Genomic DNA, 19,810 nt, shown 5'->3' on the forward strand with positions numbered 1-19,810 from the left:
TGAAGAAAGCTAATGGCATGTTGGCCTTCAGTGTGAGAGGATTTGAGTTTAGGAGCAAAGAGGTTGTACAGGGCCCTGGTGAGCCCGCACCTGGAGTATTGTGTGCAATTTTGGTCTCCTAATTTGAGGAAGGACATTATTGCCATTGAGGGAGTGCAGCATAGGTTCACCAGGTTAATTCCCAGGATGGCAGGACTGACATATGATGAAATAATGGGTCGACTGGGCTTGTATTCACTGGAATTTAGAAGGATGAGAGGGTATCTTATAGAAACATAAAATTCTTAAAGGATTGAACAGGTTAGATGCAGGAAAAATGTTCCCGATGTTGGGGGAGTCCAGAACCAGGTGTCACAGTTTAAGAATAAGGGGTAGACCAGTTAGGACTGAGATGAGGAAACATTTCCTTACCCCGAGAGTTGTAAATCTGTGGAACTATCCACCACAGAAGGCAGTGGAGGCCAATTCACTGGACGTTTTCAAAAGAGAGTTAGATTTAGCTCTTAGGGTAAAGGAATCAAGGGATATGGGGAAAAAGCAGAAATGGGGTACTTATTTTAGATGATCAGCCATGATCGAAGGGCCGAATGGCCTACTCCTGCACCTATTTTTCTATGTTTCTATGTTTCTATGTAGGGGAATCAAGAACCAGAGGGCATAGGCTTAAGGTGAAGGGATAAAGATTTCATAGGAATCTGAGGGATACTTTTTTCACACAAACGGAGGTGAGTGTATGGAATGAGCTGCTGGATGAGGTAATTGAGGCAATGTTTAAGAAGCAATTAGACAGGTACATGGATAGGACAGGTTTAGAAGGGTATGGGCACATGGTACAGATAGAACACGTTTGTTGGTATGCGCAAGTTGGGCCGAAGGGCCCATTTCTATGTTGTATGACTCTATAAGGCCCTGGTTTACTTCCCAAACAACAGTGACAAAGTAGGAGGAGGAAGAGGGGTCTGAAGGGGGAGGAGGAAGAAGGGTAAGCGATTGGTAAAGATGATACTAAAAGCTTTTCATTTGCCCAACCCCTCAGAACATCATCTGGGGGACCAACATCGCAAGGGACCAGCAGAATAGATGATACTGAGTTCCTGGTTGCCTGTCACTTTAATTAACCATGCCTCTCCTGCTCCGGACTCTCACTCTTTGGCTTCCTGCACCATTCCAACAAGGTCCAATGTACGCTCAAGCTACAATACCTTGTCATTTATCGAGACACATAACAGATCGCTTTCTCAGTGGCTAGGGGCACCAGTCTGAAGCCAGTCCACTTGGGACAAAAGCTTCTCATAGTTCATCAAGGCTATCTGCGCAGATTAATATGGAAAGGAGAGACCTTCCAGCAGTCAATAATGGTTCCAGGATGTCCACATCCATCTGCAAAGGTATTAAATCACACGTTGATGAACATTTGCAATGATTTTCTTTTAAAGAGCATTTGACAAAGGTTAGTCATGTACAGTTATCGAATATTAACATGGTTCTCAATTAATCCATGTAATGTATTGTTCAGAGACAATTCACATTGGAGTGATGGCCCGGTCTTTGTTGCCTGCATTACCTTTCCTCACTAAGAAAGATTGTGAATATTATACATGTCATATGAACTTACTCAAGCAAAATCTTGAATGCAACTGGACACAATGATGTTTTCTTCTTAAAAATTATAGCCTCACTACAGCCAACCACACAATTGTGAAATAATTAGACTCCTGGCATGGCTGCCATATTATCGTGGCGATGATTGCTTTTGACTTCTGATGTAAAGGTAATAACTACCTTGTCATTCTTATCCCCTAATGTTTCTGCTCTTACAAGACTCATCATGGCCACCTTTGAAGAAAGTCATATGAAGAGGGGGGGAGGGGGTTCGCATCTCAAGATGAAACATCTGTTTCATATTGTGCCCTCCCCTGAGGCTGACTTTACGCAAGAGATTAAAAGCAACAGGATTAGGTGAGAGAGCATAGTGAAATGTGATGGCTTTTCTCGGGAAAACATGTTCTGATCCAATTATTTTGAACTGAATGCAATGCAATGGTTCTGCCTCATTGGGCATCTTGAGGTGGTCGATTGGAGCAATGACTTTCTGAATAAGGGTCTCGACCCGAAACGTGATCCATTCCTTCTCTCCAGAGATGCTGCTTGTCCCGCTGAGTTACTCCAGCTTTTTGTGTCCATCTTTTGTCTTGAATGTTTTTTTTCTCATTGCTAATTTCACTGCCATGAAATGATAGCTTCAAAAAGCATCTTTCCACCCAATAAATTCTAACCAGCAGAAAGTGTTGCCGTGCGCATTATTGATGGGGTAAATCCAATTTAGCCCTCAATAATTGGATCCGTTCAATGTTATGTCCATGAAAAAAAGCCATCATATTTCCGTCATGTTCATAAATTCATAAGTTCCAGGAGCAGAATTAGGCCATTCGGCACATCAAGTCTACTCCATCACTCAATCATGGCCGATCTATCTCCCTCTCAACCCCATTCTCCTGCTTTTGCCCCATAACCCCTGACACCCTTACTAATCACTAATGTAAACTAATGATCTCTCGCATAATCCTATGGCTCACAATCCCTCGCATAAAGCAAAACTCCTGGAAAAGAAATGTGGATAAAATCTTTCATTTCGGCACGCAACCTCTCTCGTGTTCTCAGCTTCATTGGCTAATGTGCTGACTAACCAGCATCAATGTTGAGCAAAAGTCTCAGGGTTGAAGATTTCAACCAGAGGTTGAACCTGCAGAATGGAGTTCATCCACGAGAGCTCGTTTCAGTGCCAGAGTTTATTATTTGTACAAGGTGCCATTCCTCAGGAAGTACAGAGATTTTATGATAGTTTAAGTTGTAAGATCAGAGAATGTTTTATATTCTGTGCAGATGGGCTTGCACACCAGGACACGAGGGGAAATTAAATAATCATGATTTTACAGCCTCTTTACAAAAATCATTCCCCTCACAGGGAGACCCTATATGCCCCTTTTTGCCAATGCCTGTCTCCTCCACTTAGTTGGGACATGAAGTGTGAATGCGAAGCTTGCATGTATTGCATTGATACAGGCAGGAGATGCAGCCTGGAGTGATGTAGGCAACACAATGTCATTTTCAAGAAACCACTGGGATTTCCAACAGCAATCCAGCAACTCACATGGCTTGTTTGATATGTGCGCAGCTCCTGTTGTTCGAGATTACATTGGCTTTAGACTTCAGAGATCAGCACGGAAACAGGCCATCTCGACTCTCTGAGTCCAGGCCGAACAGCAATCCCCCCGTCACTAGTCCTATATACATGCGCTCAGACCATTTTACCCTCCAATTCCCTTCCATCGACTATAACTATCCAATTTATGAGAGGAAAAACGAACCTCGCCTCCACCACGTGGTCACTGGAAGAACGTATTCATTCCGTACAGCTACCACTCCTGAGTAAGAATCGAACGTGGGCCTCATGTTACCCTGTAAACTTCAGCAACTAATTCTCGTCCCCTGTGCCACTGTGAATCTTCCTACTCTCAGTGGGAAAGTTAAAGACCTTTGGAACATCAAAAACTAATGTATATACTGTACTGTAATTTAAAAACCTCATCAAGTGAATATTAACCTTTGCGCTCCAAAGTGGACAAAGCCCAGGACACTTGTCAACCTTTCTTTTAACTTAGTTGCTGAAACCCAGAAGGGTCTCAAAATCTGTTGTTCGAGATAGATAGATAGATAGATAGAGATGCTGCCTGATAGATAGCTAGATAGATAGATAGATCCGGCATAGATGGGTGGATAGATAGATACAGCGATAGAATAGCTAGATAGATTCCTTGTTATTGTCATTCAACAATAGTCTAAAGGAAATTGCAGCAGTCATGTTATATAATACAATAAAAAACAACACGGACACATGTTTCCCCTCCACTTTTAGCTGAGTCCACCCCAGCTGGCACTCACTGTGACACAGGCAAAAGTCAATCAGGTCCCAGCAAACCTATACTGTCCCTGCCTGCTTCAGTCTCCACTATTTTCCCTGTACCCAACAAGGCAAGGATTGCTGGTCTTAATGACTCCAGGCCTTGGTGTGCTGGCCTTTATAAATCGAAGCCATTGAGTATAGACTTGGGATGTAATGTTAAAATTGTGAGAGGCAATCGGAGCCCTCGGAGGAAACCACGTTTGGTCACAATTATAGGAAGGATTCAATCAAAATAGAGAGAGTACAGAGGAGATTTACTAGAACGTGGCCTGGGCGCTTCAGCAGCAACTCTATCGTCCCCTGTGCCACTGTGAGGCCTCCTAACTGGTGTGAACAAGTTAAAGACCTTTGGAACATAAAAACTAATGTATCTACTGTACTGTAATGAATCAGTGAATATGAGAATTTGGTGGGAAAGTGGACAAATCACAGGACACTTGTCAAGACGGTTGTTCAGACCGAAGAATGGGTCTCAACCCGAAACGTCACCTAGTCCTTTTCTCCAGAGATGAGGGGGAACTTCTGAGTAACTCATTTAGGGGTGGCACGGTGGAATGAGCGATCCAGTGAAGGTGGTGGAGGCAGTTATTGTTTTTTCATTACAAATAAAGGAAATTGGAGAGGCTGTTCAGAAGACAGAAAGGGAATGGAAGGTTATGGTCCACTTTTAAGCTCTGTATATGGGACTAGGGCACCAGTCTACACAGTGTTTTTCAATCGGATCCCTGCAAACCGTCGAGATGGCCTGCCTGCTTCCGTGCTCCACTATTTTATATGCACCCATTAAGGATTGTGGTCTTAATGACTACAGGCCTGTCGCGCTGACTTCTGTAGTCATGAAAACCCTTGAAAGGCTTGTGCTGGCCAAGCTGAAAATATCATGAACCCTAAAACAAGCTGCATGCAGTTTGCATATCAGGCCAATAGATCTGTGGATGATGCAGTCAACCCTGGCCTGCACTTCATCCTCCAGCACCTAGACCGCCAGGGCACCTGAGCAAAGACTTTGTTTGTTGATTTTAGCTCTGCATTCAACGCCATTGTGCCAGAACTACTACACTCCAAACTTTCCAAGTTGACTGTGCCTGAACCCATCTGTCAGCGGATCACCAGCTTCCTGACAGACAGGAAGCAGCATGTGAGGCTGGGAAAGCACATCTCGGACCCATAGACCCTCAGCATAGGAGCACCGCAAGGCCCTCTCCTCTCCTCTACTCTCTCTACACCAACGACTGTACCTCCACTGACTCCTCTGTCAAGGTTCTCAAGTTTGCGGACGACACAACCCCGATTGGACTGATCCAGGATGGGGAGGAATTTGCCTACAGACAGGAAGTGACACAGCTGGCATCCTAGTGCCATCGCAACAACCTGGAGCTCAATGTTCTTAAGACAGTGGAATTGATTGTAGACTTTAGGAGAGCTCCCCCTCCCCTCACCCGACGAACCATCAACAACACCACAGTCATATCTGTGGAGTCTTTTAAGTTCCTGGGAACCATCATCTCCAAGGACCTTAAATGAGGGGCCACCATCGACTCCACAGTCAAAAAGGCATGACAGAGGATGTACTTCCTGCGGCAGCTGAGGAAACACAATCTGCCACATGCAATGATGGTCCAATTCTATACGGCCATCGTAGTCAGTCCTCACCTTCTCCATCATGGTCTGGTTTGGCTCGGCCACCAAGTATGACATCCGGAGGCTGCAACGAATCGTCCGATCAGCTGAGAAGGTTATTCGCTGCAACCTTCCCTCCATTGACGAACTGCACACTGCAAGGGCCAGGAACTGAGCGGGTAAGATCATCTCTGACCCATCTCACCCTGGCCACAAACTCTTTGAATCACTTCCCTCTGGAAGGCGACTCCGGACTGTCAAAGCTGCCACAGCCAGAAATAAAAGCAGCTTTTTCCCCATTAGTAGTAGCTCTACTCAATAACCAAAAATCTATAGCCTCCTTTTGCTCTGGTATTTTATTTAATTCACATGTTTAATCGATGATGTTTAATGTTTTATGTGTAATTTCTAACTGTCACTGTATGTCACTGTCACTTGTGGGCTGAGCACCAAGGCAAATTCCTTGTACAAAGGACAAGGATAAAGGACATTTATTGTCACATACACCAATTGGTGTAGTGAAATTTGAGTTGCCATTTGCAGCACAGCAATAAAAATAAGTCACAACATTAAAGAAGAATTTAACATTAAAAATAAAAACATCCCCCCACAATGGTTCCCACTGTGAGGAAAGGCAGCAAAGTCCAGTCTTCTTCCTCTTGTTCACCCCGTGGTCGGGGCTTATTTGAGGCCTCCACAGTCGCTGCAACGGCAACCCAATGTTTCAGGCCCTCTCGCCGGATGATGGAGCTCTGGTGTTGGGAGAACACCTTTCAGCGGCTTGGAGTGTATGGAACGGCCGCTTCCTACCGGAGATGGCGGCTCCCGAAGTCCACAGGCCGCGCTGGTCAGAGCTCCAACACTGGCGATCTCGGCGAGAGATCCCAGGCTCCGCAGTGTTCAAAGTCAGCGCCACCCACGGCTGGACACTCCACAACATCAGATCCGCGATGTTGGAGTCGCCGGTCACAGCACTCCGGAGCTTATCGCAGGACGGCCCTCGGTAAGGCATCGCCCGCTCTGCGCTGGTACTTCAACGCTGCGCCGCCACCGAAACTGAAATTCTGGCCGGTCCCGGCAGGAAACGCCGCTCCAGTCCCGTTGGTAGGCCACAAAGAGGGGGGCGAAGATGCGGCTCGGAGGAAAGACGCATCACCGACCTGGTAGGGACTGAGATAAAAGTTCCCCCCCCCCACATTAAATGACTAGACCTCCAAAACAAGACTTTTTTAAATACCAAAAATTTAAAAATGGGTGAAAGGACGGACAGCTGCAGGCTGGGCAGCCATCCTCAACGGCGCCCACACACATTGTATGTGAATACTTGGCCGATAAACGTATTCATTCATTCATTATAGAGACCCGGGTTTGATCCCGACCATGGGTGCTATTCTGCCCCTGATCGAATGGGGTTTCTCCGAGATATTCAGTTTCCTCCTCCCACACTCCAAAGACATACAGATATGTAGGTAAATTAGCTTGGTAATTGTAAAAATTGTCCCTAGCGTGTACAGCATAGTGTGCGGGGATTACTGGTGCGCGCGAACTCGATGGGCCGAAGTGCCTGTTTCCCTAAACTAAACTAAAGATTTTGTGTCTATCTTCAACATAAACTGGTGTTGACCAAATGGAATCAGATGGGCAATCAAACCACCTTAGAACCGCAACCGCAAGAGATGCAACACTTGTCCCTTTACCTCCCCCCTCGACTCCGTTCAAGGACCCAAGCAATCGTTCCAGGTGCGACAGAGGTTTACCTGCATCTCTTCCAACCTCATCTATTGCGTCCGCTGCTCTAGATGTCAGCAGATCTATATCGGTGAGACCAAGCGGAGGTTGGGCGATCGTTTTGCAGAACACCTCCGCTCGGTCCGCAATAACCAAGCTGACCTCCCGGTGGCTTAGCACTTCAACTCCCCCTCCCACTCCGTCTCCGACCTCTCTGTCCTGGGTCTCCTCCATGGCCACAGCGAGCAGCACCGGAAATTGGAGGAACAGCACCTCATATTCCGTTTGGGGAGTCTGCATCCCGGGGGCATGAACATCGAATTCTCCCAATTTTGTTAGTCCTTGCTGTCTCCTCCCCCTCCTCAGTCCCCTGCTGTCTCCTCCCATCCCCCAGCCTTCGGGCTCCTCCTCCTCCTTTTCCCTTTCTTGTCCCCGCCCACCCCCGTCCCCGATCAGTCTGAAGAAGGGTTTCGGCCCGAAACGTTGCCTATTTCCTTCGCTCCATAGATGCTGCTGCACCCGCTGAGTTTCTCCAGCTTTTTTGTGTCACCTTAGAATATCAATACATATATCCCTAATCTTATCTTCATGCGTCCTCCTCGAGAACTCCAAGTGTGATCAATGTGAACAAGGTCCAAGAAAAACGAACTGAAAATTGCCTGAAGCATTAGCCGGAACAGACGCCTATAGAATAGGCTTAACCCTCATGCATATGAAAGGCAAATGCTGGAGTACATTAGGCATACGTGGACAAGATATTTGTTTGTATATATTGCCTGTAATTAATCCAAATAAACTCTCCGTAATCATTGCATTCCAACAGCAACATGCAGCTAATGAAGTAAAGACAACCATTCCCGTATTCCTCTATAAAATACTGAATGTTCTGTTTAGCGAAATAAAAATAATGTATGAAAGGCAACCACAGTACACTGGAGTCAGCCCAAATATAACTCTCAGTCATCAGCAACACTTTCAAATTACTAACAAAAAGACAACAAGGGCAATCAAAATCCGAATTTTACTGACAAACACAGATTATTCCAATGAGATCTGCCAGCTTCTGGCTGTCAAAACTGAAGCAATACCCAGATCTGGGCAGTTGTGGTGTCAAAAGTGGGCATCCAGAATCATAAGGAGTCCAGCAGTGAAACCTAGTCTTACCAGCATTGCCCACCATTAAGCTGAAGAATTGCCCCATGAATGGCAAGGCAGTGACTAGTGGGGTACTGCAAGGCTCAGTGCTGGGACCACAGCTATTTACAATATATATTAATGATTTGGATGAGGGAATTGAGTGCAACATCTCCAAGTTTGCGGATGACACGGAGCTGGGGGGCAGCGTTAGCTGTGAGGAGGATGCTAGGAGGCTGCAAGGTGACTTGGATAGGCTGGGTGAGTGGGCAAATGCATGGCAGATGCAGTATTATGTGGATAAATGTGAGGTTATCCACTTTGGTGACAAAAACAGGAAAGTAGACTATTATCTGAATGGTGGCCGATTAGGAAAAGGGGAGATGCAGCGAGACCTGGGTGTCATGGTACACCAGTCATTGAAAGTAGGCATGCAGGTGCAGCAGGCATGGAAGAAAGCGAATGGTATGCGAGCATTCATAACAAAAGGATTTGAGTATAGGAGCAGGGAGGTTCTACTGCAGTTGTACAGGATCTTGGTGAGACCACAGCTGGAGTATTGTGTACAGTTTTGGTCTCCTAATCTGAGAAAAGACATTCTTGCCATAGAGGGAGTACAGAGAAGGTTCACCAGACTGATCCCTGGATGTCAGGACTTTCATATGAAGAAATACTGGATAGACTCGGCTACTACTCACTAGAATTTAGAAGATTGAGGGGGGATCTTATAGAAACTTACAAAATTCTTAATGGGTTGGACAGGCTAGATGCAGGAAGATTGTTCCTGATGTTGGGGAAGTCCAGAACAAGGGGTCACAGTTTAAGGATAAGGGGGAAATCTTTTAGGACCAAGATGAGAAAAACATTTTTCACACAGAGAGTGGTGAATCTCTGGAATTCTCTGCCACAGAAGGTAGTTGAGGCCAGTTCATTGGCTATATTTAAGAGGGAGTTAGATGTGGCCCTTGTGGCTAAAGTGATCAGGGGGTATGGAGAGAAGGCAGGTACAGGATACTGAGTTGGATGATCAGCCATGTTCATATTGAATGGCGGTGCAGGCTCGAAGGGTTGAATGGCCTACTCCTGCACCTATTTTCTATGTTTCTATGTTTCTATGAATCCTGTGACAGGTCTCAAAATCCCCATTATTTTCAATTAGGATTGTAGGGCAATTAGGAGCAAAAATGACTGGACATTTTGTTAAATTGTTTTGCTTTAATGTAACATTTTTAAATTAGTTTTTTAATGTTTTCCAGTACATATGACAATGCTCCTTCCTGCCTCATGAACTGCTGCCTCATAGCTTTAGCACCTCAACCTCCATCCTGATCTCTCATGCAAACTGTGAGTAGTTTTCACATTCTTCCTATGACCACATAGGTTTGGTCTAGATGCTCTGCTTTCCTCCCACATCTCACATCCCAAGGACGTGCAGGTTGGTTGCTTAATTGGCCACTGCAAGGTACTCTTCGCCTGCAGGTGCGTGGCAAGATCTGGGGGGAGGATGTGGCAATGTAGGAAGAATAAAATCGCATTAGTGTTGGATTAGTGCAAATGGGTCCTTGGTGGTGGGCCTGGATTCAATGGACTGAGAAGTCTATTTCTGTGCAGAATTACTCTCCTATGTCTTGCCTGGAAACAGTAGTCTCTTTCTGAGGTGAAATAGCCACAGTTAACCCATTAAAGATCATTCTAGCCATTACAGCAGGAAAAACCCTGCCCCATGATGTGTTGGATGTCAAAGCATAACTGTGGTGTCTTGAGGCAAGTAACTAGTAACGTATTTTCAAGTCAGGATGGTGTGTGACCAAGATGGGAATCTGCAAACGGTGGTGTTCCCGTGCACCTGCTGCCCTTACCCCCTCTCTGTGGTGGAGGTCACAGATGTGGGAGGTACTGTTGAATAATGTGGCGAATACCCAGATCCACACACTGGTGTCATTGTGCCTCGGTGCTGGGACGAATGAATAGTTAGGATGGTTGACAGGATGCCAATCAAATGGGCTGATTTGGCTCAGAAGGTGACGAGCTTCCTGAGAATTCTTGGCACTGCACTCATCCAGATGAGCATAGAACAGTACAGTAAAGAAACAGACTCCATGGCCCACCATGCCTGCACCGAACATGATGCCAATCTAATTTAATCCTATCAGCCGGTACATCCCTCTATGTGTGCCTGTTCATATGTCTGTCAAAATGTCTCTTACACGGTGTTATCATATCTGCTTCTGTCATTTCCAATGTAGCATATTCCAGGCGCCTACTGCTTTGTGTAAAAAAAAAAAACTTTCTTTGTGTGTCTCCTGTGAACTATTTTCCTATCAGCTTAAAGTGAAGCCATCTGGTATTTGACATTATCACTCAGGGAAGAAGTTTCTGACTATCTACTCTCCCTATGCCTATCTTAATTGTATATAGTTCTATCGGCCAGCTCTCAGTCTCCGATGCTCCAGCAAAAACAAGCCAACAGCTAATATACTCCAATACAGTCAACATCCTGGCGATCCCTTCTTTACCTCGTCCAAACCTTTCACATCCGTCCTGTTGTGCGGTGACTAGAACTGCATACGGATATTTCCAATACTCCAAATGTTCCTTTCATAAACATTTATACAGCTGCAACATGACTTTCCCACTTTTATATTTGATGCCCCAATTGATGAAGGCATGCCATATGCCCTCCTTACTGCTCTATCCACTTGTATTGCCCTAAACTGCTTGTAGCTTACCATACATTAAATATGCTTCCTTTTCCGAAGCTTAAATATCTTGTAATGCAAGGTTCACAAATATTGCCATCGTTATCATTCATCATTCGTTAATTCGTCAATGCATTTCGTTGTCTCTGTACTGTACACTGACAATGACAATTAAAATTGAATCTGAATCTGAATCATTCTAGATATATGCCAGTCCTGAATTCTAATCAGTTGGCCTTCAAAATACCCTCCTATGTCAGCCTCTCCCAATCCACAGCCCCCAGATTCCTGACTAATATTGTTGTTGTTAACTATCCCCCAGTTTAACACTGTTACCCAAGGACTTTATCAATAGTTTTATCCTTATCCATATCTCTATTAGAAACATAGAAACATAGAAAATAGGTGCAGGAGTAGGCCATTCGGCCCTTCGAGACTGCACCGCCATTCGATATGATCATGGCTGATCATCCAACTCAGTATCCTGTACCTGCCTTCTCTCCATACCCCCTGATCCCTTTAGCCACAAGGGCTACATCTAACTTCCTCTTAAATATAGCCAATGAACTGGCCTCAATTACCTTCTGTGGCAGTGAATTCCAGAGATTTACCACTCTCTGTGTGAAAAATGTTTTCCTCATCTCGGTCCTAAAAGATTTCCCCCTTACCCTTAAACTGTGACCCCTTGTTCTGGACTTCCCCAACATCGGGAGCAATCTTCCTGCATCTAGCCTGTCCAACCCATTAAGAATTTTGTAAGTTTCTATAAGATCCCCATTCAATCTTCTAAATTATAGCGAGTACAAACCGAGTCTATCCAGTCTTTCTTCATATGAAAGTCCTGACATCCCAGGAATCAGTCTGGTGAACCTTCTCTGTGGCAAGAATGTCAAGAATGTCTTTCCTCAGATATAATCCTCTGATTAAACCTTATGAGTGGAATGTATTCCATCATATTACTGGTGTGTACCTTATGAATGATGGAAAGACCTGGGGGCATCATCAGGATGACCAGCTTAAAGCCATGCTATCTATGTAGCTGGTGCAACTAATTGTCTGGCCAATGGTGAGTCCAGGATGTTGGCGATGGTACTGCTATGAAAAACCATTAGGTTTCAATTATTAAAGAAGTAATAATGGCGCATTTGGATAGCAGTGAAAGGATTGGTCCAAGTCAGCATGGATTTATGACGGGGAAATCCTGTTTGACTAATCTTCTGTCATTTTTTGAGGATGTGACAAGTAAAATGGATGAAGTAGTGCCAGTGGATATGGGGTATCTGGACTTTCAGAAAGCCTTTGATATGGTCCTACAGGAGATTAGTTGGCAAAATTGGAGCACATGGTATTGGGGGTAGAGTATTGACATGGATAGAGAATTGGTTGGCAGACAGGAAACAAAGAGTAGGAATAAATGGGTCCCTGTCAGAATGGCAGGCAGTGGCAAGTGGATTGCCGCAAGGCTCGGTGCTGGGCCACAACTATTTACAATACCTGTATATATTCATGATTTGGATAATGGAAATAAAAATAACACTAGCAAATTTGCAGATGACACAAAGCTGGGTGGCAGTGTGAACAGCGAAGAGCATGCCAGGAGGTTGCAGGGTGACTTGGACAGGTTGAGTGAGTGGGCAGATGCAGTATAATGTTGATAAATTGAAGGTTATCCACTTTGGTGGCAAGAACAAGGAGGCAGATTATTATCTCAATGTTGTCAGATTAGGAAAAAGGGAAGTGCAACAAAACCTGGGTGTCCTTGTACATCAATCACTGAGACTAAACATGCAGATACAACAGGCAGTGAAGAAAGCTAATGGCATGTTGGCCTTCATAACGAGAGGATTTGGGTAGAGGGGTAAAGAGGTCCTTCTGCAGTTGTACAGGGCCCTGGACCACATCTGGAGTAATGTGTGCAGTTTTGGTCTCCTAATTTGAGGAAGGACATCCTTGCTATTGAGGGAGTGCAGCGTAGGTTCATGAGGTTAATCCCCGGGATGGCGGGACTGTCATATGAGGAAAGATTGGAAAAACTGGGCTTGTAATCACACAAATTTAGAAGGATGAGGGGGATCTTATAGAAACATATAAAATTATAAAAGGACTGGACAAGCTAGATGCAGGAAAATGTTCCCAGTTGGGAGAGTCTAGAACCAGGGGCCACAGTCTAAGAATAAAGGATGTAACTAGTAGCGTGGATAGGGGAGAACCAGTGGATGTGGTATATCTGGACTTCCAGAAGGCTTTCGCCAAGGTCCCACATAAGAGATTAGTATACAAAATTAAAGCACACGGCATTGGGGGTTCAGTATTGATGTGGATAGAGAACTGGCTGGCAAACAGGAAACAAAGAGTAGGAGTAAACGGGTCCTTTTCACAATGGCAGGCAGTGACTAGTGGGGTACCGCAAGGCTCAGTGCTGGGATCCCAGCTATTTACAATATATATTAATGATCTGGATGAGGGAATTGAAGGCAATATCTCCAAGTTTGCGGATGACACTAAGCTGGGGGGCAGTGTTAGCTGTGAGGAGGATGCTAGGAGACTGCAAGATGACTTGGATAGGCTGGGTGAGTGGGCAAATGTTTGGCAGATGCAGTATAATGTGGATAAATGTGAGGTTATCCATTTTGGTGGCAAAAACGGGAAAGTAGACTATTATCTAAATGGTGGCCGATTGGGAAAGGGGGAGATGCAGCGAGACCTGGGTGTCATGGTACACCAGTCATTGAAGGTAGGCATGCAGGTGCAGCAGGCAGTAAAGAAAGCGAATGGTATGTTGGCTTTCATATCAAAAGGATTTGAGTAAAGGAGCAGGGAGGTTCTACTGCAGTTGTACAGGGCCTTGGTGAGACCACACCTGGAGTATTGCGTACAGTTTTGGTCTCCAAATCTGAGGAAGGACATTATTGCCATAGAGGGAGTGCAGAGAAGGTTCACCAGACTGATTCCTGGGATGTCAGGATTGTCTTATGAAGAAAGACTGGATAGACTTGGTTTATACTCTCTAGAATTTAGGAGATTGAGAGGGGATCTTATAGAAACTTACAAAATTCTTAAGGGGTTGGACAGGCTAGATGCAGGAAGATTGTTCCCGATTGTTGGGGAAGTCCAGGCAAGGTGTCACAACTTAAGGATAAGGGGGAAATCCTTTAAAACCGAGATGAGGAGAACATTTTTCACACAGAGAGTGGTGAATCTCTGGAACTCTCTGCCACAGAGGGTAGTTGAGGCCAGTTCATTGGCTATATTTAAGAGGGAGTTAGATGTGGCTCTTGTGGCAAAGGGGATCAGAGGGTATGGAGAGAAGGCAGGTACGGTATACTGAGTTGGATGATCAGCCATGACCATATTGAATGGCGGTGCAGGCTCGAAGGGCCGAATGGCCTACTCCTGCACCTAATTTCTATGTTTCTAAAGGGGAGGCCATTTAAAACTGAGATGAGAAAAAAACATTTTCACCCAGGGAGTTGTGAATTTGTGGAATTCTCTGCCACAGAGGGCAGTGGAGGCCAATTCATTAGATGAATTAAAAATAGTTAGAGCTCTTGGGGCTTGTGGGGTCAAGGGATATGGGGAGAAGGCAGGCATGGGTTACTGATTGTGGATGATCAGCCATGATCACGATGAATGGCGGTGCTGGCTCGAAAGGCCGAATGACCTCCTCTTGCACCTATTTTCTATGTTTCTATGTATCTATGTTCTGGCCCATTAAAAAGAAGATTGCCGAAACTTTCTCAGGAAGATCTCTTCTTTCCCTCTATTGATTGACCCAGCAGCTAGTTCCCTTTGCAGCAGAGTATTGTGCTCCCATTTAGCATCCAAATTAGTGGCTAGACAAGTGTCACCAAACAATAGTCAGTGGTGATAGACACAAAATGCTAGAGTAACTCAACGGGTCAGGCAGCATCTCTGGAGTAAAGGAATAGGTGACGTTTTGGGTCGAGACCTTTCTTCAGTCTGAAGAACGGTCTCAACCCTAAACGTCACCTATCCCTTTACTCCAGAGATGCTGCCTGACCTGCTGAGTTGCGGCAGCATTTTGTATCTATCTTCAGTGTAAACCAACATCTGTAGTTCCTTCCTGCACAATCTTCAATGTTGCACTGTTATCCTCTTCTGTGGTAATAATGTTGTCAAATTTTCCCCTTGTAGGATGGATACGGTTTATTCGTCAAGATTAGATGAAAATAATTCCTGAATTTCTGTTGTTTGAAAACAGCAGCCACCTAGCAAGGAAGAGATTTATGTCAAGGAGACTCTCTGAAGCCTATCACTCGAACTTGTGTTCAAGCAGCTCAGATATTTTGAGTTGATGGCATGAAATCTAGTCAACACATCAAGCCTAACAAAATAATTGATCAGAAGTCCAACCATTAAGACTACAGGTTTCCCCCTAAAGTATAAATATTGGACCACTTTATCTACATCCACATGGGACATAGAAAGTATATAGAACATCCACAGACTCTCCTTGCAGTATTTGTTGTGTGGTGCATTCAGTGAACCATATCACAGACTTCTATCTGAAGCTGTACACTATAATCATGAAGAGACTGTGACAATCCAATTAGCTGACACGAATATTATCAAATAGCTTCAACCCATGTCTTTGTTGCCATATGCAAAAGATACGGCAAAACTGACAATGTGTATTTACTTCATAAAATTTTGTCTCCGAATCTGTAATTTTCATTTTCATTTTCACAGCAATTGTTCAGAAATAGTGCCTTGAAAATAACTATTCAAGAATAGTTCTCATTAACAAACAACACAAATTATATAACTCACCTGTGACGTTGTTTCTTGTTCACTTGCTTCAGCAGAAATCTAATATCAAGTTTCAGAGTATTATGTTATCCGCCAACCCTGTCTGTAAATGTCAACATTTTTCTAATAATCCTAAAGCAAAACACTTAGAATTATCCCCCCAAATATCGTTGGTTTCACAGAAGCAAGAAACAGCTTTCATTATGAAAGGAAATGTAACAAGCCCGATCTTGTTAACGACCTTAAAACTGTCAACAACAAATGTTCAAAGAAACAGCAAAGGTTGCATAAGTCTTTAAAGACCAAATCGAATAAATGTCAAGATATAATACAACCCTTTACAAATGCCATAGGCCTCTTGACAAAGTCAAGGATGCATTTTTTCTTGACAAGTAAAGCAAACATGATGAATTCATATCTCAGCCAAGGATTGTTTCAAATATGGATTTAAAATGTATTTTTGGCACAGATACAATTAACATTTTAAGGCTATGCGACAACTGTAGTCATATTTTAAAGAAAACGTTTGAACATGTAGCTATTTGCAACACTTTAATAACACCACATACCAATTAATCTATCATAATATTTTAAATTAAAATATCCACATTGTGCCTGGGGTCCTATGATATAAAATGCATGCATTTGGCGGAAATATAGTAACACAGTGGAGAAAAAATGTGAAGAGGTCATATCTGAATCAGAGAATACATGCAGGCAGGTAGAATGTAGAATTACAAAATTACAAAATGCAGATGCTGTAAGTACTCAGCGACTCTGTATACCATCTCAGTGTACTACTGCTATACACTTGCACTGTATCCGAGATGCTTTTGTATAAGGTGTCAGGGGTTATGGGGAGATGGCAGGAGAATGGGGTTAATGCAAGGCTTCGGCCATGGACCCTGCGGATGGTAACATCGGAAGCTGACCTGGTTGGTGACCGAACTCTGAACTCGGGCAACAGCAGCTTTGTCCGCCCCGAATCGTGGGGCTTGAATCGGCCCGTTCATGGGGCCTTTCATCGGCCGGCAGGGGGCTTCAACATTGGGTGCCTCGATGGCCTCGATGCACCAGTTTGATTTTAAGCCGCGCCGGGCGCTGAAAAGCCCTGCGAACGGGCCGATTCAGCCCTTAGAAAGCGTCTGATAAAGTCCGGATTACAAGTCCCCCCCGTCCCCCCCAAGATTTTAGCTCATGCAATAACGTGCCATTGAAAAAGTGAACCATAAGGTGTCTTTTGAGAGAGTGTGGTTGGAGTTTTTTCAGCACAAATGTGGAAATACCAATCTTAATTCCTGAATTTCACCAGCATTTGCCCTCCACCGCAGGTCTGGAGTTCAACAGTGGGACAGGAGTGACAGGAGTCAACAAAATATCCCCAGAGGAGATTTACAGAATGTTGCCCTGGGTTTCACAACTAAGTGCTTTGAACAAGTTATAGCTGGTGCTTTGGAGCGCAGACAGTGGGGGGACTAGAGGTCTTTAAAATGATCAGAGGGATGTTAGAGTTTGTGGAAAAGCTTTTCCTTTGAGAGTAGTTGATTAAACAAGGGGATTTTAATTGTGGGATTTATTATAACATAGGGGGCTATTTTTCCAAATAGTGGGGATTGTCAAATGAGCTTCCAAGTGAAGGTGGTGGACAGCTTTTTACATTGAAAATAAAGATTGGATCTGCCACCTTCTGGAGGGTTATGGTCTGAGCAGGTGTTTCATGGGGAGATGTTTATGGCACGGACCCAAAGGGTCTGGCCTGTTTCCGTGCTGTAAGGTCCATATGCGACATTGGTTTCTGAGCTTCCCATCTCCAGATTAGGGAACGGTGGCAGCAAAAGGCTTTGATTGTTGGTGCTGTGCTCACTAACAGTGCCAATTCTTTTTAAAAATTTCAATCCTGACTATGATTTTCCTTTTTTTTTTAATTTTGTTATTGATTCTAATTGTGCACATTATAATAGGCTAATTTTTTCGGCTGGGGATTTTCAAAATATTAAAAAAATCTTGACCTTTTCGAAAACCGATCTCTGGACCTTCATACTGTTTGCAGTGGAGTTTCATGGCCGCAAGACACTTCCCAAAGTTCTCTGTATATTGTCTGTGGTGTATAAGCGACATGTCTGAGCCATCCATCTCCAAGATTAACAACGGTGGCAGCAAAATGCAAAGTGGTGGAGTTAACATTGCCAGGGACCCGGGTTCAATCCTGACTATGAAATTTGTACATTCTCCCCATGAACGGCATGGGTTTTCTCTGAGATCTTCGGTTTCCTCCCTCACTCCAAAGACGCATCTTATACGATATGATACAATAAAATTTTATTCATCCCTGGAGGGAAATTGGTCTGTCAACAGTCACAACACACAAGGTACACAAAAACCTAAACGTGCTTAAACGTGCATAAAAAAAAGAAAAGGGCAAGCGACTGTTGTCTGGCTGCCGTGTGCACAGCGCTTTTACCGGAACAAACCGGAACGAACAACAAACAAACGAACACACGCTAATCCCCTGGGCAGAGGATTCTGAAACTAGAGTGCCCCCCCCCCACCCTCTCCCACACCAGGTCCCCCTTTGTTCATCATGGCGGTCCCCCCACGCCAGGTCCCCATTGTCCTCCCCGCCCCCCCATCCCCCCGCCTACCTCACGTTCCATCACCACCGAGGCTCCCGACGCTGTTGAAGCCACCGCTACCACCGAGGTTTGCGCTGCCGCCGATGTCCCATCATTGCCGAGGCTCCCGTCGCCACTGAGGCTCAAGCTGCCGTCGAGTCTCCCACTGCCATCACCAAGGCTACCATCGCCATTCCTTCGACCCAGGCAGGCCTCGCCGCCCAGCTTCACCGTAGTCCCCTGGGAGGCCTGTGGGGCGAGCCGGGCCTACCAGGGCACGCTCCGGTCGTCAGTTGTCACTCAACATTGGACGGTCATCAATCGTCATTGCCATGGTTGTTCGACGGGCGGATCGGGCCCTTGCAGCTCCCCAGGCCACTCCCGCCACTTGCACGGCTCCCCGGGACACAGTTATTATATGCTTATTAACGTATTATTACTGCAGCAGTAGAGTAGCTGCCTTACAGCACTTGCAGTGCCAGAGACCCCGGTTCAATCCCGGCTACGGTGGCAGTCTGTACGGAGTTTGTATGTTCTCTCAGTTTCCTCCCACACTCCAAAGATGTACAGGTTTGTAGATTAATTGGCTTGGTGTATGTGTAAATTGTCCCCAGTGAGTGCAGGATAGTGTTAATGTGCAGGGAATCGCTGGTAGGTGCACACTTGGTGGGCTGAAAAGCCTGCTTATGTGTTGTTTCTCTAAACTAAACTCAACTAATGGGGATCCAGATAATGTAAATTCAGAGCATTGGGCATGTAAGTGGAGAATGGAGACTTTCAGCTCCACACAACAAAATCTGGAGATGAACAAGTGGACTAACTTTCACTAACTTTGAATAACTACGAAGATTGTGAATTTGCTGGCATGCAGGAATTGAACAGATGTTGGCCTTGGCAGTGATGATAAAAGGAGCAGGAAATATGTACACAATGGAATTTTATACAAATTATGGAGCAAAAACTCGAGATTATTGAAAAAGTTTCAAGAGAGTCGAATTGAATGAGGTGAATGTGTCAATACCAACATCATCTGAGGGTTGTCAGTATTGCAAGTTTAGGATTCATCTCCTACATAGTTCTGCATAAAACTCAAATGAAAAATGTGAACATATTAAAAATAACAATATGCTTATTGAATTTTCTTTGCAAGCTTTGTTTCTCAGTTCTATAGATATTGTTAATAGAAATAAAGACCAGTTGCGATGGTTAGGGACGGAATGTCATGTGATGTAACTGTAGTGAATTAACTGAACCTGAAACGATGTGTGTGATTGTAGATCAAC

This window comes from Leucoraja erinacea, chromosome 1, assembly GCF_028641065.1.
Source record: "Leucoraja erinacea ecotype New England chromosome 1, Leri_hhj_1, whole genome shotgun sequence".
Lineage (NCBI taxonomy): Eukaryota > Metazoa > Chordata > Chondrichthyes > Rajiformes > Rajidae > Leucoraja > Leucoraja erinaceus.